The sequence below is a fragment of the Lolium perenne genome, chromosome 5 (genome assembly GCF_019359855.2).
Source record: "Lolium perenne isolate Kyuss_39 chromosome 5, Kyuss_2.0, whole genome shotgun sequence".
Lineage (NCBI taxonomy): Eukaryota > Viridiplantae > Streptophyta > Magnoliopsida > Poales > Poaceae > Lolium > Lolium perenne.
Window position 1 is genome coordinate 229,439,687 of NC_067248.2, and position 22,169 is coordinate 229,461,855.

Consider the following 22,169-nt stretch of genomic DNA (forward strand, 5'->3'; position numbering starts at 1 on the left):
CAATAACCCTAGATACATATTTATAGTCCGTAGACTGTTTAACGTGGGCATAAACCCAACCGTGTACGAGCTAGACTCTGTTTCTTAATCCTAACCGACACGTATACTACTATTATTTACAGATACACGGGCACGCTGGCCCAAATTCTAGCCCCAAGGCCGATTCAGAAACTCCTCTTAGATATAAATCTTCCAAGCCCATCTTCATCTCGGCCCAACTCCAATGCGGTCAAATTCTGGCGATAACACATGCCCCCCTGGTTTTGGCAATAGTAATTCCAAAACCACTCTGTTTTTCCTTTTCTTCGTCGTGTCAAATCGCGTAATGTAACCGCCACGGTATCCCTTCATCATGATACCTTGCCTTCTCAACTTCTCCGCATGATTTGACGGTTTTGGCACCACATCCTCGGGAACCGCTGCAACATTGAATCATCTCCACTATATCGCCTCTATTTTAACCGCATCCTGCAGTTCACTTCTTCATCCCCTTCGCATTAGCACTCCAAAAGCCCTCCTCTGCCACCATGTCTTCTTCCTCCTCTGCCTCGTTGGGTCTTTCCTCCCAGTCCTCCCCCTCCCGCGAGCCGACGCCGGAGTGGGACCCGGAGGAGGCCCACGAGGCCCACATTCGCCGCGCCATAGAAGACGGGGACGAGTCCAATCACGACTTCTCCGTCTGGTCTGAGGACGACAAGTCCTCGACCGACGGGGAAAGTGACCTCCGCTTCCTTGCCGACGGGGAAACGGAGGAGGAGAGCGATGACGATCGCTTCTCCTGGGACGACTTCACCTCCTCCTCCGAGGAGGAGGAGGACGACACCTCCTCCGATGAGCCGCCGGCCAAGCGCTTCTGCCCCTGGCCGGGGAACCTCAGCAACTTTGACAGCGACGACGACGCTGACGAGGAGGACGAGGACAACGAGGGCCCTGCCGGCGACCGCGGCAGCAGCGACGACGAGCCAGCCGGGAGTAGCGCCGACAGCAGCGACGACGGCGACGACGAGGGCAGCGACGGCCCATAGATAGGACCCTTAGCATAGGATCAGTAGTAGTAGATGGGGCAATGTATCCCCTGGTACTTCCTTTTGAGAGCAATCAGCTCCTTATGTAAGGAATCCCGTTATCAATGAAGAACTTCCTTTAATTTGATTTTGCCGATTTCCTTTAAGCTAATTTAGCCGATTTCCCCTCATACTGACTTTGCCGATTGTCAACTTGGTCAATGCTCAATGAGCCGATGGCAACGCATCGGTCCCTCACGATAAATTACGAGATAGGTCAATTTAGTCACCCCCTCACACGGTAACCTACAAACCTTGCTCAAATTCAGATCCCCAAATTTCTAATCGAACAGGTCCAGACGGCAGTCGCGCGGACCCTAGATCTTGGACACGCAAATCCAAACTCCGCAGCGAACCCAATGGCGGAATCATCCAACGCCAACGCCACGGTCTCTGGCCTAAAGGTAATCCTTAACCGCCCCAAGTCACCTGAGCGTAATATTAGATTTAACGGCAAAACTCCTGAATTAATGCCTGGTCTCATCATTAATTTTAGGTTTCAGACATTCTTCTGCCGCATCCTTCTCTTCCAAATTCCCTTTGCCTTGGTCCCCGTTCCACCGAAAATCCATCCAATTTGATTTCCCACGAGGCCAATAGGATTCCCTTCGTGAACCAAAACCTGGATCTAACCTCCTGGGCCGACTGCTTACGAGCCTGGCCTAACCCTCCCGAGGACCGGGTTTCTTGGTACAATAGAGTAGCCAAAACGGACCAAGCCAAATGGGAAACCACAGAATAGCCGATGCTCGTCTTTGTCATTGTCTCCCCTTGAGAAACATGAAAATCTCCTGAAAACCATCGGCTACTTTTGGTCCGACGCGCTAAATCGCTTTCATGTTTGGCCATGGCCCCATGACGCCAACCTTGCCGGACGTGGCCATGATCACCGGCCTAGACGTTTCATCCCCGCCCCCTCTCGTTTCATGCTGCCAAAGGTGCCATTCAAACTCTCCTCTAAGGAAGAGTGCACTAACTGGGGTGCCTATCTTAGACGCCACATGAAAACCAAGGGCCCTGTAACCGAGAAAGAACACACGGCTTTCCTGAACTTCTGGTTGGAGCATTTCATATTCTGTGGTCCTTCCCTCGCTCCCACCAAGAACTATCTCTCTTTGGCCTATGAACTTGCCAAAGGCACCCAACTTGGCATTGGCAAGTCAAGCTTCGGGAGAAGTCTATCGATACCTCCAACCGATGTCCGTCAAACTATTCTCTCAAAAGACAAGCTAAAACGGAGGCCCCTCGGTGGTTTATTCAGTTATGGGCTCAACCGTACTTCCGTAACCACATCCCTAACTTTCCACCTTTGGCTACCCGCACCTTTCCAAACACCAACGGAAGCCAATCCGCTGTACCAGCCTACGGCCAAGCCTTGTACAAGCCTTTCTAGGCAAAGCAACCGAACCCTAAGGAAGCATCAGGATGGTTCGTAACTTTTTACCAAGGCCTGGATGACCCTCTCTTCTTTCCTTATCAGAGTCCGAAAATTTTGAAACCCAGTCTCCTTCAGGTTAGACAGCTTTGCCGATGACGACAGCACTCGGCAGTTATATTCCATCATGATCCGTCCCTGCTTCCTCCCAGTTGGCATGAGCACCTCAAACAGGATCATAAAACCTGGTTATGAATCTTACCAGCCGGTTGTAGTAGGCCGACAATTCGGTCTTGGGCAGGTGTCTCCTCACCTCTTTCTCCATCATCTAACTGAGAGCAGGGCTGACTTGCCTGATGTTATCACCAGTCAAAGATGTTACTCCTTTTTTGATGCTCTAGTCATCCCAATCCCTCACAATCTATCCTTCATCTCTTCGACTGATGACTTTGAGATCTGGTGGACAATGTGGAAGACCCATGCCTTCAGGAGAGCCCTAGGACCGTTGCTGAAACAACTTGACGCTGAAGCTGATACTTCGCAACAGTGTACCACTTGCTCGCAAATTTCCTTGCGATAGTTTCCAGTGATGCTTTATAACCCTGCTCTGTTTCTTTGCAGCAACAAGATGGCCCAGAGCCTCTCAATGATGATGGATCCCCCTTCAAATTCCTCCCACCAGCCCCAGTGGTCCTCTTCTGCAAGAACTCACCACCTTTTAAAAAGGTTGTGATGCAGAGCCAGCCGATTCCAATAAAATCGGCTCCCAAGAGTAAAGACTCTTCAGGGCTAGCTGCCCCCCGAGCCTCAGTCAGGGCGAGATCAGCAGTGAGAAAAGTAGCTGCCAGGAAAACTTTGAAGGGCAAAAACCCTGCGCCAGCTCCGGAAAGCTTATATGTAAGCTATTCTATACCCCATCTTGTTCCATTCATCCTTCTAGGCTTTTATAGCATGTCAGTGTCCATTAATCCTGCTCTTGCAGACCTCTACTGAAGACAATACCAGCGAGGAGACGCAGTCCAGCCGACGAGGCTCAAGCTCGGGCACCTCCGAGGACACCACCACGCAAAAACAGCCAGATGTGCCACCATCGGCTTCCAAGAAAAGGTCAGCCCCTGAACCTGCTGCCCTTCAAGCTCCCATCAAAACAGGGCAAGGAAGCTTACGCACAAAGAGTCAATGTACCAAGAGGGCTCGGAAGGATCAGCAAACCCCTTCCTCAAACCAAGAAGCTTCAAATGTAACGGCTCTCCAACTCCTCCTAGCTTTGTTCTTGTGCTTTGCTGCCCAGATCGGCTCACCATCCTTTTTGCAGACTGATGAAACTTCCAGTGGGGATGTCGAGGAAGTTCTGATGCCCTCCACAACTCTGGAGGTAACAACCTCTAAAGGTGACATCGACCAAGTTGCCACCTTGGCCAAACCCCAGGCAGAGACGCCACAGCCGATTGCTTCGTCATCGGCTGTTCCCATGGTATGCTCCCTTTGTTGGGCTTGCCCTTACCCTGATCTGCAGACTTATGCTGCTTTTTGTTGTTTGTCAGGGCTGTGATCTCTCAGGCTTGCTGTCGTTCGACCCTGAATCTATCGAGCCGGCCCACTCCACAGCACGTGATGAACCGAGCCCGCCATTATCGCCGACCAACTCCAACGCCTCAAAGCTCTGCTTTTTTCACCCATTGAGACATTAGTCGAAAACTCTGAGGAGGTGAAGAACATTCTTGAAGAAATCCAGCCTCACGTCCCAGTGACGCTGCAGTTGAAGCTCTGGCCAGTCGTGACGTTGTCTGCCTTCAGGTCAAGGGTGCAGTTGGCTCGTCAGAGAATCGACTTACGCCACACCCAACTCCCGCTGAAAGCCGATATTGCAGACAAATGTCAACGGCTTAACGAGAAAAAGGCAGCTTTGGATGCCAAGACTGACACCTCTCACAAGATCGCTGAGCTTGAGATCTTGCGAAAGGAGCTGAAGGATCTCGAAGAAAAGGTGCGGGTCACCAAAGAGCTCATCTATGACAAGGAAGCTTCCATTGCTCGCTCCCAACGGAAGCGTAAGGCCCTGTGGCTGAACTGAAAACTGACTTGGCAGAGATACGTGCCTTGAACAAGCAACTGGTGACAGGCAAGGATGATGACGACAAGGCCGAGATCGCAGAGGTGGATCACGTCCGTGCTGGTGCACTCCGCGCCTTAGAAACTTTCCTTCAGTAGGGCCTGCGCATGTGGCAGTTTGTGCTTGTAATTCTAGAGTCGATGGCTGTGCATCGGCTTTTTATTCTAGAGTCGATGGCTGTACATCGGCTGTGCTTAAAACATTATATTTTTTCCGGCTGATCTACTTATGCATCAGCCCCGGTATTCCAATGTCCATCATCTTCGAGGAATATATCTTGAGCTGCTGGCCATTGACAGCCACTTCATACTTCGTAACCTCGTATCTTATCCGTTTAAGTGCCCCCCGAGCCGATTTTTCAAAGGGATTGAAGATATCGGCTCTTCAGGCATCCTTTCTTAGATCAACTAGATTTAGATGTGCGCCTTGGCGCACGACCCCGTAGAATTCGTATTTGTTTACGTTTTATATAACGATGATAAAAATTAAGTGAGAAAATGGTAATATGTTTTTTAGTTTTTCTTTCAAGAAAACGCAAGAGATTTTGCATTCGATTTTATTGAACAGGAAGAAAACATCAGGGGTACAACCTCCAGAAGGAGGAACACACACACGACACACACATACACGGTCATCCTCACCAAGCGACTACAACTTGGTAAGGAGGTGCCCTCGACTATAGACCATAACAACAATAGGCTCATGCTCGCATGCACGGCGTCCTCCACCAGCGGAGGGATGGGTGGAAGGATATTGGATCGGGGGTGCACTGTCGTGGCCCGTCCAAGCCCAGGTCGGGCCAGAGCGTTGCCGCCAACCTCTCGTGCAGTTGGCACCGCGCCACAACGCCTTTCACCGCTCTGAATCACCGTTGCCACTCCGCCTCGCCGAGGTCACGTGACCCAGAAGGTGATGCTTCTTCGCGCGAAGGAACCCTGCCAGGGTGCGCGCATGCCCTCACCGCCTTTGGCGGTCGGGCGCCACCAGCCAGGGATGCAAGTTCAGCGGTGGCTTTTTGCTTGGGTTTGGGGTGCCTCCGGAATCGCTCGCGCGAGCGACACTGGAGGTAGAGGAGCCAGGTCTCCGTTAGATCATTTCTGAGTTTTACAAAATTAAAATAATGCATATATGTCTGCCTCAACTTCTTGCGTTTCTCACATATACAAGCATGTATCTGTAAAAGCCGATTATATAATAGGGTCCTTTTCAAGAGAATCGTTAAGAAGCATGATACTTCACATTTGTAAAAAGCTAACCTAGATTGGACAAGCATTAGCCAGCATTGTGTGCCAACTGGAAATCCCTTCCTATCCTTTTGAACATCAGTAAAATTTAAACACACGAGCACCAGATCAAGTACAAAGAGATTGATGAGGAGAAAACCGATAGTGCTCTCTTGCTGCAAGCAAATTATATCAGGCAATAGAATATTACATCTTATGAAATCCAAATGAATATAATATCTAGGTCATTGTCACAAGAGAATGTCTCTTTCTATTACTTAGTATAAGAAAAAGTGGAATGATGGCCTGAAGGTAATCCAGCATCACGAACCACGTGGAATTTTATTTGAGACCCAAAGCCCTGGTGAGATATCCCAGGAAATTCGGATGGGTTGGGTGGCCACCACCTATACCAATCATGGAGCCATTGCTCGTTCTCATAATCCCCTGTCTCTACAAAGAAATCCATCATGCAACAGAAAAACTTCGAACTCCTGATTATAAAAGTGACATACGGCACAGGAAAAAAATGTTTTTCTTCACTGATCTATCGCAACTGAAGATAATGTGTGGTATGTAAATGAAATATAAAATACCAAATGGAGTGAGGAAAATAATCAGTACTGATACTGGGAGGAACTAAGCTAGTTCACCAACGAAATTAAACACTAAGAATGGATAGTAGGATGGCTCAAGTCCAATTCGTTTGTTAGTGAGATTGTCTATGGAGTAATAATGCACATGAGGAACGGAAATTCTAATCCTTGCAAAAAAAAAACAGAGCAGAGATATTATTTTGATTCATTCGGCTGCTGCATATAAACTCCAATTTCTACAAAAGGAAAAAAATAATAATGAAATTGAATCAACAAATAATAGCAGCTTGTGTGCCTATAATGTATCAGATAGCCAGGAACTTTGGCATCATACAACTTAAATATTTTTCTCTACACCAGAACAATAGTATCCCAAGATCTGCGGCTGCCGATGTTTAACCAGAGTTATCAATAATTGTGGAAAGTGTTTTAAGTGCAGGATAGGAACAGAAAATTATCACATATATAAAGTACTGTTTGGCTTTTGTTATGTACAATCTTACAGTGGTAATTAATAGCATGATCATGCACATCATCCGTAATCACTACCTCAACAATTACTGTACTTGTAAAAATATGTTTACTAATCGAATACATTGATGAGGCATATGCACCCAGTTGATCTTCCAAAATCTGGAACTATCAAGTGTGATATTAAATATCATTGGATAGATACTTACCTGGACCTGTAAAGTATAACCATAGTAAACAAAAGGATATCAGATTCATTCAAGGACACAATTATTCAACAATACAGAAAAGAAATACTAAATATATGGAATCTATGAATTTGCCAATCAGAGTAACAAAGATAGAAGTACTGGTGAAGGAGGAACTGAGAACGATGAATATGAAACAGCAATAGCTGGCATACTACATTTGTCTATAGTAAAGTTACTTGGCAAAGGAGCACAATTTAACTGACTACCAGCTTTGGTACATTTATGAGAATTTATATTCAAAATCGTCAAATTTCTTTGAGAGGTACCAACTTTTGTCGGAGGGGGGCAAGGTTTGCAGTTATCGGTCAGATCTGGAAACTCCACTGAGAAAAAGAAAACCCTGGGAGTGACTGAGACCAACCTCGCACGGCTTGTTGCTCCGTCTTTGTACTTCACCTTTTTCCCCGCATCTACATAATGGAATTAATTGCTTCGACGCCCGCACACAAATTATTTATCTGAATTAGGTCATACCAGAAGGACTCTGGATATCATGTACTGAGTAAATTGCAACAATCCAGAGCATAATTAATGCCATCTGAGTTAGGTCAAACCAGAAGGACCCTCCGCCGGTGTTGCTACGGCATTTTTCGCTATTGGTGCATTTTTTCCACATGATCTGTGCACCGGCTTCACCTAGGCTTTATACATTTGCCGATTGATCCTAGGAGCTGGAGCGTTGTCGCCTCGCTATTTCAGACAGGCATACAACAATTTGGTTTGAAAGCAAAATTATCTCATGCACATGATGTTATCCTGAAACAATACATTGAGCTGAACCGGTCTACATAACAACAACATCGATTTTGGGTGAATGTATTCACAACACACGATGGATTTAGATCAAAAGTGTATAGAACAATCAAAATGTAAGGGGAAATGAATTCAGATCTGTAAGCATAGGGATGCTAGAAAATTTCAGACAGGCATGATGTAATTTTGTTTGAAAATAAAATTAGCTTAGCTACATGAACCTTATCCTGCAAATGAAGACACTTAGCTGAATCAAAATATTGATTAGACCATGTAATGGGGGAGGAAAGTAGTTCATCACCTCTAGAGAATCATTGTAGAGAAGAGGCTGGAATGTAACACCGAGAGCTGCAAAGAACGAATCAAAAAATGAAGAATGTGAACATATTAATAGTCTGAGAAATTGCACAGGGCCATTCATATACAAAAATATCTAAAATCCATTAGTATTATATAGCAGATAATTTTTTCAATTCTCTAGAGCATGCAAAATAAACCTTTTGGGTTAGACCATATGTATATGTGGTGTAAAGGTAGAAAATTTGTCGGTGCACTCCAATTATCACATCAATGTTCTGTACAAAGTGCAAGCAAGTTCATCTTTTACATATAACTGAGAGCACACCTCTTGAGTAACAATTGGGCCATTATTTGAGGGCACAAAGCGATACCTCTTTTGATGTACAAATCTAGACTTCTAACATATACGCATGAAACCAGAAGGAAAGTAGCTATACTACACATAGGCGTGCACTGTCACATGATTTACATAAAGAAATTTGGCATGATAAAATATAGATTGTCTACTGCGTCCACTTAAGACTATAAAAAGAGAGATGCCTACAAAGAAAACGAAGAGGTGTCTGCAGAATAGTACAAATGGAGGTCTACTGTACACATTTTCTACTGCAAGAATAGCAAGTGATTTCAGATAGCTTCATTTCCCACCTCTTAAAGCCAATTCGATGGAATAGAGTGTAAGAACAGTGATCTTTTCTGTTAATACACACAAAATAATCTATCAGAGACAAAGCTAAGATGAGGCCGGAGATAAAACTAATTTTTTACCTGGCAAAACAACTGATTCAGCATAGTAATTTCAGACCTGATTTCTCAATCTTTTAACACCATACCTGAAAAAGGCAGCTTTGTTGCTAATTGTACAGGTCTGGCAGAAATAATGATAGTTTAACATACTCAAATTGAAGCAATAGCACTACAAACTTAGTTCCTAATTCAATGTAGGAACCAAAATATTCAGACATAAACGCAACTTTTGTTATTTATGCACTGATTACTGAAAATAAACCAGTGGGGATTCAACTAAAAGTCTGCAACGTATATGACATTTCAGCAAAACGCAACTATCATCAAACACTACATAAGGGACTCTAAACCTCTCAAAAAGGAAATATTAATATGCAAATATTTACTTAAGCATACCCCTCCATTTAACTCTACTTGTGCAACCTGAAAATGTTCAGGTCACTAAATAATAGGCAGTTGCAATGCTACATATTTCCACCCTTAATTCTGATTATTAATTTATTATTTGTCAACAATATATACAGTGATATCTCATCGTCTGAACATATTTTTATACAAAGGTTTGCTTCAGATGAGCATTACCTGTAACTTCGATGTGACCTCTCACCTCACACGGTAAAAATGTTCCCGGTAGAATGCTGAAAAGCGGAACAATATCCCTGTTGTCTGATATTATGGTTGTCCGCAATTTACCAAACCAGCAACAGCAATCAAGTTATTTATGTTCCTAAAAACATGATAAGAGGGGCATTTAAAATCTAAAAGGTAACATAATAAATTTTCACAGTGAAAGATAACTCTAGTACTGAACTAAAATATTACAATGGACACTGAAAATAAATTCTCTAGAGATCTTACCATGTTGGCTTATGAAATGAGACTGGAAAAACATTATAAATTATATATATGCAAACCATATTAGTAGATATTTTCTTTACATTTAAACTATAGTACAAACAAGAAATGAGACCGGAAGCGATGTAGTACACACAAGATAATAATTTAAAATATATTTCAGTGTTTTAATGTATACAATGGTTTAAAACTGAAAGTGCATGAACTCAAAAGCTACCGATATATACATGAAACAGGGAAGTGCTTAGGGATACTTTCAGGAGATGATTTTGAATGGTCGAACTGAAGGTTGCGATGGTCTGCATCATGTTTATTTTTTAGAGGTGACATAAAATAATTCTTGAACCATAACTATGAAGGATGCATTTTAAACCATCAGTAATACCATTGGCAGAACACATCCTTTAAAAGTCCAATTCTAATAAAACATACAATTAATAGAAATAAATAGGAGATCTGCAACACTGTAAACTGAAAAAAATGGTGAGGTCCACCAGGCGGTAACCTGAATGCTAATATCTTTCAAAGTGAAATAACATAAATGCAAACAATATTAATGTTAAACAAATAAGTCATCTATAAGTTCCGTTTGAGCAAGAAAACTCTAAAAAAATGGATGCAAGAAGATCAACTAAAAACAGAGAGAAGAACTCTCACATAGGATCAGATGAAGCAAACATAATTAATTAAAAAATCTGATCGTACATTGGAGCATGCGCATTTTCCAAGAATAAAATGTCTTTAAGCTTCCCCTTTGTTTATTTATGGATCAATGTAAGATAAAACAGCAATAGAAATTCATAAATATAGACATAAGAAGAAATAACCAAAGTGGAAAAGAGAAGAAAAGGAAGAATCTCACCTAAGCTAATTGCTTCGCATGGTGTGAGTCATCCTCCAGCAACACCTAAGAAACAGTGAATGCCATGGGGCTTGCCTGCGGTCAGTGTTGGACCTCAGCCTGCGATATTGGACTCACATCATATTATATTCTTCTTACCGAGGAGAACAGGAAACTAAAGCGGTCAGTGTTTTTTGGTTAGGCATATTTTTTCCATCCTAATCCTCATATTGTTCTTACTGAAGTAGGCATAACACAATCTAAAGCTAAAAGGTGTCTACTATATTATTCCTAATCAGATTTAAACCTAAATCTGAACCTAAACCTAGCAAACATTTGCACAGTAGAAAATGAAATTTAAGCAGCAAACTAAAGCCACAAATAACTATTTTAAGTTTATTACATCCGATGAAATGGTATAATAATTCTTAAAGGCAAACAATCATTGATTTATTCTCTACTTTCTTTTGCTAAAAGGTGGAAGATAGAAAAATCAAGAATAGGTGGTGTGAAGAAAGCCTAAATTACACACTATATGAGAAACGAAACAAAGCATGTGGCTGCTCCTTAAGGGACAAAAGTAAGGAAAATAAATTATGAACTGAAGACCTTTGCATGAAGGAGCAGCCACACCAAACTTGCCGCTCCAGCCTCTTATGCGGCAAGCCGCCTCCATGCTCTTCCTTCCTAAGCCAAATTGATATTGGGAAACCAACAAAAATTTCAGTAGTTGACTAATAGCATAATCATGGGATGTTGGATAATCAGAGATTCTAGCCCACAGAGATTTAAGATGGTAATGGTAAATTTTCTCTAAAATATAAAAAAATAAACAAACCGGAATTACTACCCTCATCATAAGTGGATCTCTAGCCATGTTTTCTGACGTTAGGCATGAACATCAACATGAGAAACAACAATTAAGTCTCCTCTTATTCCTCACACACCCTCTCTTCTGCATTACACCCATTCATCTCTGCATAGGAAGTCGTAGAAATTACAATAGGGGCCTTTGGCATACAAAAATAGCTTGTCAATTTAATGAAACCGATGCTTTCCTATGCAGATGCCACCTCTTATCATATCCACTGTCATGTTTTAAGTCTAGACTTATAGAACTGCGGTAAATGGGATATCGAGAGAGAAAATAGTATAGAAAGGAACTAAAAGGTCCATTACTAAATGGTACCAGGATGCAGATTTTCATAAGAGAATGTTGTAATCACTGATACACAATGCGCCGAATCTACCTATTCCAAATTTTTATTATTTAGAGTTGCAGATTTATGAAAGACCAAGTTCTTCATATTATCAATATTTTAGCCAAAAAACAACAATGGACATTGTCAATACACAAAAAAGGATACTTCTGTGGTCGGCTCACCTCGGCTCACCACGGTACAGCGGCCACAAAGTAGGAGATCACATCTTTCATGGTCGTGTCCAGCGTTATATTTTGTCAGGAATGATTTATCTGTATAGCAATAATAGTTTGTATAGGCAAGCCACATAATCGACATAGTATATTGTACATGCAAGGGACTCTTGTAGCTAAATTTCAGGAAATGAAGAGGCTACCTGAGGACACAGACAATCTGTTCAAAATCAACAGCTTCCTTGCAGCGTCCTTTCCTAACCAATCACACAACAATTTCACCAAATTTGCTCATGAGGAAGAACATTATCCAGAGAGAGTGAGAGGAACCTGGGAATGCTTCCAGGTCGCGTGGCCCCGGCGACCTCGCCGTGTCGCCCGTGCCTTTGCCGGTCCTCTGTCCGTCCTCCACGGCAGCGGCCCATCCTCCTAGTATAGTTGCATGATGTCAATGCAGTTGTATGATGTAATGTGATCTTGCAAGGCAGGCGGATAAAACAACATATTGGTAGCAAATACATACCAAAAACATTTCGCACACTTGTAGCAGCTAATATTGTTACTATGTCATTTGGTTCAACAAGGGAGAAAGCCAGCGAGGGTAAAATGAGTTGACAGTTGACATCAACAAGCACAATAGCGCAGCAGCGCATAGTTTCAACTTTCTTTCTTTTTATTTACCTTGTGAATATCCCCAGTTATACACATGTGACACCTCACAGGAAGACAAGGACCATATGACTGAATCACCACAAATTTATTTTGGTCTAGTCTTCAAAATGCCCAGCCATCAATAATAGGTTAATATAGAGGGGGCGGACAAACAATGTTACTTCTAGTGTTGGTGCAGCAGATGCAACAATATGCAAAAATAACATCTCTAAAAATGGAACGAACAGAACTCACTTAACACAGACAAATTTCTCTCGTCACCATCAAATGAACAGAAAACTTCCTCGTCAGCTAATCTTGGGTTAGCTCCAATGATGATGCCCAACACCAATTAACCTATGAGACAAATAAATACACATATAATAAATGATGATGCACCTTCTCATTGTAGATAGATAAATAAGAATTCATGAGGTAAATATGAATTAGAAACTTCATGAATGGCATAAATACACATGTTGCAGAATTATGGAGGCTAGAGATGTACCAAACCTGTTTTTTTTAGCGGCGGAGAAAAATTCAGAAGAAGAAAAAATACTAAGCATGAACACCTGCCTGGAGTTCCTTCGAACACCTCATAGGCATAGATCAAAAATAATCTGCAGGGACAAAAAAAACAGAAGTTATATAGTAGATGAAATCAAAGAGAGGAGGTGAGGAGTCAAATCAGGAAGGAAAAGGAGTGTGGGTACTCTGTCCTTCTTTCACAGAGCAAGCCGCATACATAGTTGACTCTATTTACTTATGCAATAGGAAAATCTGCGTTAATTTAGTAACATTCACGACCAGAAGCTTTTGATTCAAATAGCTGCTAAATTCTGGCGGTTACCTAAGCTGAGGTGACTCGTCCCAATCTAAGATGCAGATGCACACGGGGCTACTCGAACAGATCGGCTGGAAATCGTGGGGCGGGAGGAAGAACTGGCCTGGGGAGGGTTGTAGTAGCGGAGGATCTCGAGTTGGTTGCCGTCGCGCGGGGAGCGGCCGTCGGCGGCCATGACTCTGTAGACGGGCTGGTTCTAGCGCGTCGACCGCGCCTCTTCATCCTGTTCGACCAGATCGAGCGGTGGTGGCTCGATGCGGCCGACGCTGCTTCCTCCGCCGCTGCTCGCGCACCTCCGTGCCATCGCGCCCGAATCGTGGCCGCCGCCCCGACCACCGTCGCTTGTCGCGCGGCTCCGCACACCCGCATCCGGCTCGTGGTCGTGGCCCTGACCACCGCCGCTGCTCGCGCGCCTTCGAGCGACTGCGTCGATGCGCGCCCTCCCCGCTGGCCTCCTCGTGGGTGGCGGTGGCGGGGCGGGGGCGGGGCGCGAGGCGGGGCGGGGCAGGTGCGGGGCAGGGGCGTGGGCGACGGCTAGGGTTTTTTTCACCCTGGGGCTCGCTTTTATATGAGCCGTGGTGAAATACCAAAAATACCCCTGCGGGTTGAGATCCACTGCCAGATGCCAACGCGTACCGACAGAGATCCCAGCCACGGTGGCTGACGTGCGGGTCCGGCAAAGGTGGGGCTCACATGCAGCCAGACGCGGGTAACAATCGGCTATTGCATGGGGTTAGCTAGTGAGGGGAGGGTCCAAAACGAACGGCTGAGATGCACAGATGAAGTGATCTGACGGCCGAGAAGCTCAAAACGCTGTGAGAGCCCCATGGGGGTGCAACAATTATACCTTTAGACTAGATTTTGATGTGCGCCTTGGCGCACGACCCCGTGTGACTCGTGTAAAATATGAAAATGATCATCATCTACATAGGTAGCCCATTGTCACAATATATGGTAGCTTTTCTCAAGACAACTAATTTCATAGAACAAAATTTTAGAACAATTCAAACTCTTGTTCTGAGGAAGAATAAAGGTCAATACATAATAGGAGGTCACTTCGGCATATGAGGAAGAGCACTTGCTAATATCAAGAACAATAAAACATTTGGAGCAGACTTTCTAGTATTGTGGCCAATTATTACGGCAGCAAGGAGATGAGGTCCCTGCTCTAGTTCTGAAATCCCTCGCAACCGGTCACAATCTCGGCCACCTGGTGCACCTCCGTAGCCTGTGCACACGGCCGCGAGCCCAAAGCATGTCCTCCTATAACTCCTACACTCCAAACAACAGCACGCTCACGCTCACGCCCACCGCTGCAATACCCTGTTGAACAATATGTAGTAGGCACCATCATTAAACTTTCAAAGTTCAATAAAGACTTAAAGAACACAGCCTTTTTAGGCCACTGATATTTTAATCCATTCAAAAGTTATAAGAATCAATAACATCCAGAATTGCAGACAACTTCCTATCTAACTGATTTCAACATTCACAGACCTGTTTAACTTTAAGATCTGGAGACACATGTCTCAATCTAAGGCATACATCTCAGATGTTAATGGTACTGTTGTAATAGCAAGCAATATCGAAATGTTAGAAAGCATTTCAGTGAAATCAGAGAAGAAAGAATTAAGTCAAGCACATAATGAAGACCATTAGCTTATCCCCGACCTGTATAGAAGAGAACTGTCAAGAAGATGGGCAAAGTTCCTAACAAACATTCCTTGGAATCAGTCAACACTCCCCATGCAGCAACAACTATCAGTAGTACCAAGCAGGGTGAACCCTCGAACAGTATTCTCAATATATACCAGAAGATAAAAATCATACCTTTTCTTCAAGGAAAAAAAAACTATCAGACAAGTAGAACAAATATGTAACAAATACAGATAAGTATCAAACAAACTAACTTAGAACCAGCTGAACAATATGCAAGGCTACCTACAAATCTAAAAATAACTATCCACACATATTGGTGAAATGATCAATGATCGTGAGAAGATTTAGATGTGCGCCTTGGCGCACGGGCCCGTGGAGCTCGTCCTGTTGATTTTGTATGTCAACGATAAAATTTAGCTGCCAATGTGATAATACATTTGCTGGGTTTTACAAAACTATGTTGTTAGGATGAAATTAGGTTAAAGCATAGAGAACTACAAACGGAGTACCGAACACATATACATATAACCAGTGAAATAGGGGAAGATTTAAACTCTGATGCCTGCATAATATTTATCCACACTTTCTCTAACGCCCCATATAGGGCATGTCACAAATGGCGTAACGGAAATACCAGGTCTGCAACACCATTCATATTTATGGGAGCCGGTTTACACTTCTGAAGTTTAACCTTAGACTCATCCTGCAAAAAAAACAAGACAATAAGTTTAACAAAAAAGCATAGAGACAAAGGATGAAACACGTCTGTTTTTTACACAAGCGTATTTTTTTAAATGCGTGATAAAGAAGAAACTCTATCAATACATATGCAATTAAAGTATTTGTCTAGATTGTAGCGCCATTCTTAAGCGCGTATCACCGTCGTTGCCAAAAATGAGTGAAAAAAAGTTGAACAACAATATTTTAGAAGAAATTTCTAATTCTAGAAGCACAGCAGATCCTCCTTGGATCTGAGGCCTTGACCTGCAGGCCCTTACCCATTTTGTTCCCAAGTAGAGATAGCGTCTTAAGTCTTAGCTCTTCTAGAAGTAGCGTCACATGAAGCTGGTTTGATCTGAAAACAAAACTGGCATAAGCTATATATGAGTTATAATTAGTTAATACGGTGAAGAAATCAAATAATTTAGGGTGCCTCACACACATGAAGCAACTCACTTGTCCCAGGATTCCTCCATTCGATTGAAGAAAGGTAATGCATGGTATCATATTTAATTTTCAGCTAGAATTTCATCTATAGCCGAAAATATCATCCATCATATGTTTTATACACAAATAAAAAGATCAACTCAAACTGTGAAGAATATTTGTAATGAAGAAATTCGTTTTCTACTACGTGGATCTACTCCTTACACCACTGCGATAGAAAAACGGAGACATCTCCATGTAAGTTATGCTACATTGTGCAATATCTTTGTATCATTATATATTAATTTCTGCAATAAACAGTAGCAACTAATAGATGATGGTTATACCATGCTTGGTATGCATACCTGATATAAACCCAATATCAGTACCCTTTTATCTTGTTTACTTCACTTCTTTTACGATGGAGTAGACACCCTACCAAGTAGTGCCAACCTGAGAAAAAGCAAAGACAAAAATGGGAACATGCTGTTTACATGGTTACAGAAGTTGTCTGATAAGTGATAAGAAAGAGCATATACCATTTTGTTTTGCAATTTTTCTTCTAAATCACTCCTCACTTGAATAGAGCAACAATGATCTGCTACACTTAGTTTTGTAAGGTGCCATTACCATAGCCTTTGAATTAATAGGAACCAAAAACTCCTTGCCATATCACACAAAGCATCAAATGAATGCATCTGGGAGGTGCATGGTTTTTCACAACCCTTAGCACTTTTCTCTGATGCTAAAGTTTCATAGGATAGTTTTTAATTGTTTTAGACTAATTCCTAGATAGCATATAGCATTCCGCAACATGCATACCTTGCTGAACAATAACCATGTTGTTGCCCATATCATTGGCCATTGCTCCAAGTCCAAGCGCTTAAGTACTAATATAAAAACCAGCCTGAACAATCTTTAAATAGAATTTCCATGAGAATGTTACCAATATACTCTGGCTTGAGTGCTGGTGACCTGTGCATCCACAAGAAATACATCCCAGCTTCAGCAAATCCTGAACTATGGCGGTGAAACAAACAAACTTTACACATAAATTTCTGAAATAAATATTGGGCTGCAAGGGAATCATTGCCTGATGCAGTTGATCAAGAGATGAACAAATGAAGGCATGGCAAAATTTTACCTACCAATTTGGGCCGATGCATGCCGTGGACTCGCCACAATGCTGCATGCGGGCTAAACGGCGTAAGGCGGCGCTGATCTCGGCGACAACAACATCAACGACATGATTCGGGCGCTGTTTCCGGCAATGGCTGCGCCGGCGTTTACTGTGTGAGACATCGCTGCCTCCTGTCGACGTGACAAAGGTACAACTCTCATCTCGCACCTCACCTAAAATGTTTAATAACAATCCATGAAAGGCCAAGAGTGGGCAAATTTCAAAGAAAATGCAAACTAATTATAGGAATATATCAAAGTGCACACCTAAAGCTTTGTAGCATCTACACAATTTTTTGAACAACTACAATTAAGTTTTTAAGCTGGATAATTATCTATCTAAACCACGAGAGTGCAGCATGTCCTAAATACAATTAAATGTTAGAAGGGGTTGTGGCTTCAGATCCTTCTCTTTATCTAAATAATACAAAATCTAGGGGACCAGTTCTGATATCCTCAAAAACAACACGGACTCTTCTCTTTAGTTCTTACCCTGAACGTAGCAAAGAAAGAATCACTCGTATGGCAAAAACTTAAATATACACTATAAGGGAAATTAAAATAACCATGCTTCTGGTCCTAATAAGGGAGAAATATGATGCGTCTAGTCTCTGCCTTGTTCTCAAGGCTAAAATCCATTACGAAACAACATTTGGCTAAAATAAGTAATATCATTTGATGTTTCGCTGAACTATTGCACAAAAGATTGCATCTAGATATCTAAAGGAAGCTTCAAGTCTGATTCCGCTAGAAGCTAAAAAACACAAGTACCTAAATCTAATTATTTGAGTACCAAGGAATTTGCAGTAGCAATGATGCCAATTCTAGAATATCTTTTGGTTACATTCTCTCATCACAACAGTAAATTGTAAGATGCAACTATTTTTTGGAAAATGGTGAGACCATACATCCTATGTGATCGAGGTCTTCGTTTCTCCCGAGTTCCGATTTCTCCTTGGTATCCAAAAATATCTCAAACTAAGGTGCATATGACACATGCAGCCGATTGCCAAGAAATACATGATCATCCAATTTAATCTTTGCAACGCTCACAGCTGAAATCAACATGAAACAAAAAGGAAATTTCTCATGTGAATTCACACGATAGCAACTTCAACAGATTGGAGCCTCTGCACAAAGTCAGATATAAATACATATGCGTTGAATAAGTACAAACGAGAAAATGATTATACATCAGTCAACACCATATCAGTGGAAAATAAAAGATCCAAATTTGTTGGAGAATAGTCTAATTACTGTCCATATCAGATTACCAAATAAAGTAGTAAGTCATAGATCTCAATCCTAATGTTGTACGGCAAATGGCCACCATGTAAACTAAGTTCTGCTGCATCAGGTTACCTTGTTCATTGATTTGGATTGTTGTGAACTGGTGCCTTCTTTGAAGATGTTGATTTACATCATCTTGCAGAAATATTAATTTTGGTGGGGGGAAAAGGGAGATGACTCAATCAAGTGCTGAAGATAAAAAAAAAACGACGGCTCACAGCTGCCTTCTTCTCATCCTCCTATCAAGTGCCAAGGAACAGAAAACAGGGTAAGGGAAGAGGACCATGGGACAGGCCACGGTTGCAAGGGATGCGAGAGAGGAACCTGGGTGTAGGAGATCTAGATCAACCGCCACTTGCTGCTCGTCCACCTCCGGCCCAGCGCTGCACCTCGCCGCTGGTCCACCTCCATCCAGCAACTCTCTAGGAGTAGGCCACGAGGAGGAGGGATCAGCAGATCGGCGATGGAGGCACGCCGGCGGAGCCTCCTCCATGTCACTCGCCGTCGCCGCCGCAGCCGCTGCCGCCGCGCAGGCACACGCTTGCCTCCGTCGTTTCCAGCCGCGCGCCGCCGCCGCCGTCGCCAGGCACCGCGCCGCCGCTGCCGTCTCTGTGCGCGCGCTCGCGGCCGCCGTCTCCCGTGCGCGTGCTCGCGCTTGCCGCCGTCGCCAGGCGCGCCCTTCGCCGTCTTCAGGCACGCGCTCGGCTTCGTCCCCGGGCGCGTGGTCGGCGCCGCCGCCGCTGCCCTGTTCTCCTCGGTTGGGGATAGGGCGTGGAAATGAGGGGATTGGGGAGCAGCCTCACGACGCACGTCGCCGCCGTCTCCAGCACGAGCGTATCCAGCACGTCGCCGCCGTCTCCAGCACGAGCGACGACGACGGGGTGGCGGCGCGAGCGACTGGGAGGAGACGAAGCAGCGGGGGCAATGGGGCGTGCGAGGCCTGGGATTGCGGAGGAGGAACCGGGCGACGGGATTGGGATAGGGCACGACGCCGCCAACGCCGGGCCGGATGGGCTTCATTGACCCGTGGATAAAAAGCGGGTCGCGCGAGGGCCTCGTTTCCTACTACTCCACCAGTGAAAAATAGACGGCCAAGATTCACCTGCTGGTAAGATCCGATGGCCCACAGGCTCAAAACGCTGTGAGGCCCCCTATGGGGGGCATCATATACAACGTTAGATGCTGAACACAGGCAAAATGCATGTTGAGGATAATTTTGGCCGATTGCTAGAATCGGCCTCCTTTTTCATCGCAATGCCCAATGAGGGTCTACAACTTCTTGGTGCTTCAGTATGGCTACGTGACGCGCTTGAGATAAGATTACTACTTTTTATTTTTTGGGGCCGATCGCATGGATCGGCCTTGCCATGTACACCTACTGATTTAGATCTTGCTACTTGATACGTCTCCGACGTATCGATAATTTCTTATGTTCCATGCCACATTATTGATGTTATCTACATGTTTTATGCACACTTTATGTCATATTCGTGCATTTTCTGGAACTAACCTATTAACAAGATGCCGAAGTGCCAGTTCCTGTTTTCTGCTGTTTTTGGTTTCAGAAATCCTAGTAACGAAATATTCTCGGAATCGGACGAAATCAACGCCCAGGTTCCTATTTTGCCCGGAAGCATCCAGAACACCCGAGAGCCGCCAGAGGGAAGCCCTGGGGGCCCCACACTACACCCTGGCGCGGCCAGAGGGGGGGCCGCGCCGCCCTATGGTGTGGTGGCCCCAGGCCCCCTCCGAGGCTGCCCTTCCGCCTATTTAAAGCCTCCGTCGCGAAAACCCTATTACGTTCGACGAAACCCACAGAAACCTTCCAGAGCCGCCGCCATCGCGAAGCCAAGATCTGGGGGACAGGAGTCTCTGTTCCGGCACGCCGCCGGAACGGGGAAGTGCCCCCGGAAGGCTTCTCCATCAACACCGCTGCCATCTCCACCGCCATCTTCATCACCACTGCTGCTCCCATGAGGAGGGAGTAGTTCTCCATCGAGGCTCGGGGCTGTACCGGTAGCTATGTGGTTCATCTCTCTCCTATGTGCTTCAATACAATAATCTCATGAGCTGCCTTACATGATTGAGATTCATATGATGATGCTTGTAATCTAGATGTCGTTATGCTAGTCAAGTGAATTTTACTCATGTGATCTCCGGAGACTCCTTGTCCCACGTGTGTAAAGGTGACAGCAGTGTGCACCGTGTGGGTCTCTTAGGCTATATTTCACGTAATACTTATTCACTGTTATGAATGGCATATTGAAGTGCTTATTTATATATCTTTATGATTGCAATGTGTTTTGTATCACAATTTATCTATGTGCTACTCTAGTGATGTTATTAAAGTAGTTTTATTCCTCCCGCACGGTGTAATGGTGACAAAGATGTGCATCCGTGTTAGTACTTGGTTTATGCTATGATTATGATCTCTTGTAGATTATGAAGTTAACTATTGCTATGATAGTATTGATGTGTATTATTCCTCCTACATAGCATGAAGGTGACAGTGTGCATGCTATGTTAGTACTCGGTTTAGTCGAATTGATCTTTCATGCACTCTAAGGTTATTTAAATATGAACATTGAATTGTGGAGCTTGTTAACTCCGGCATTGAGGGTTCGTGTAATCCTACGCAATGTGTTCATCATCCAACAAGAGTGTAGAGTATGCATTTATCTATTCTGTTATGTGATCAATGTTGAGAGTGTCCACTAGTGAAAGTGTAATCCCTAGGCCTTGTTCCTAAATACTGCTATCGCTGCTTGTTTCATCTGCTTTACCTGCGTTACTACTGCTGCAATACTACCACCATCAACTACACGCCAGCAAGCTATTTTCTGGCACCGTTGCTACTGCTCATACTTATTCATACCACCTGTATTTCACTATCTCTTCACCGAACTAGTACACCTATTAGGTGTGTTGGGGACACAAGAGACTTCTTGCTTTGTGGTTGCAGGGTTGCATGAGAGGGATATCTTTGACCTCTTCCTCCCTGAGTTCGATAAACCTTGGGTGATCCACTTAAGGGAAAACTTGCTGCTGTTCTACAAACCTCTGCTCTTGGAGGCTCAACACTGTCTACAGGAAAAGGAGGAGGGGGGCGTAGACATCAAGCTATTTTCTGGCGCCGTTGCCGGGGAGGAAAGGTAAAAGGTAGTCACACTCCGGATCTCGGCTACTAAGCTATTTTCGCCGTTGTAAGTACTCAAAGCTATTTCCTTTAGATCCTGCAATTGCATCTTTTTGTTTCTTGTTTACACTAGTTTGGCATAATGGACAAGAATGAGCTTCTATTTCTATTTCCTGATTTAAAACATGGATTGTTTGATGCGAAAATTAAAAAACCTATGGAATCTTATTTGCATGCTGGTAGTAATATTAGTATGAACGCTTTGAACACCATTGTTGATAATAATATAGAAAGTTCTAA

The 22,169-nt window shown here is 43.8% G+C and overlaps 3 long non-coding RNA genes across 9 annotated transcripts; all 3 read right to left on the reverse strand.

Annotated features, from left to right (window-relative positions):
- Positions 1–6,566: 6,566 nt before the first annotated feature.
- Positions 6,567–7,229, reverse strand: LOC127302181 (uncharacterized). The gene is made up of 2 exons (XR_011745617.1): positions 6,921–7,229; positions 6,567–6,607 (listed from the first exon to the last, which is right to left on the reverse strand). It is a non-coding gene; the product is annotated as an uncharacterized lncRNA (long non-coding RNA).
- Positions 7,230–9,498: 2,269 nt separating this feature from the next.
- On the reverse strand, positions 9,499–12,272 carry LOC127304165 (uncharacterized). Of its 3 annotated transcripts, XR_011746096.1 has the most exons (6): positions 12,168–12,209; positions 11,984–12,017; positions 11,440–11,599; positions 11,199–11,276; positions 10,454–10,709; positions 9,499–9,559 (listed from the first exon to the last, which is right to left on the reverse strand). It is a non-coding gene; the product is annotated as an uncharacterized lncRNA (long non-coding RNA). The 3 variants fall into 3 exon arrangements; XR_011746094.1 differs by lacking the exons at positions 11,440–11,599; positions 11,984–12,017 and having other exon boundaries at positions 12,168–12,272; XR_011746095.1 differs by lacking the exons at positions 11,984–12,017; positions 12,168–12,209 and having other exon boundaries at positions 11,440–11,734.
- A 2,130-nt stretch (positions 12,273–14,402) lies between these two features.
- On the reverse strand, positions 14,403–19,255 carry LOC127302182 (uncharacterized). 5 transcript variants are annotated; one of them, XR_007852701.2, is made up of 7 exons: positions 19,058–19,249; positions 17,413–18,972; positions 17,087–17,239; positions 16,117–16,862; positions 15,131–15,821; positions 14,957–15,023; positions 14,403–14,782 (listed from the first exon to the last, which is right to left on the reverse strand). It is a non-coding gene; the product is annotated as an uncharacterized lncRNA (long non-coding RNA). The 5 variants fall into 5 exon arrangements; XR_007852700.2 differs by having other exon boundaries at positions 14,403–15,023; XR_007852699.2 differs by having other exon boundaries at positions 14,957–15,821; positions 19,058–19,247.
- Between the last annotated feature and the right edge of the window lie 2,914 nt (positions 19,256–22,169).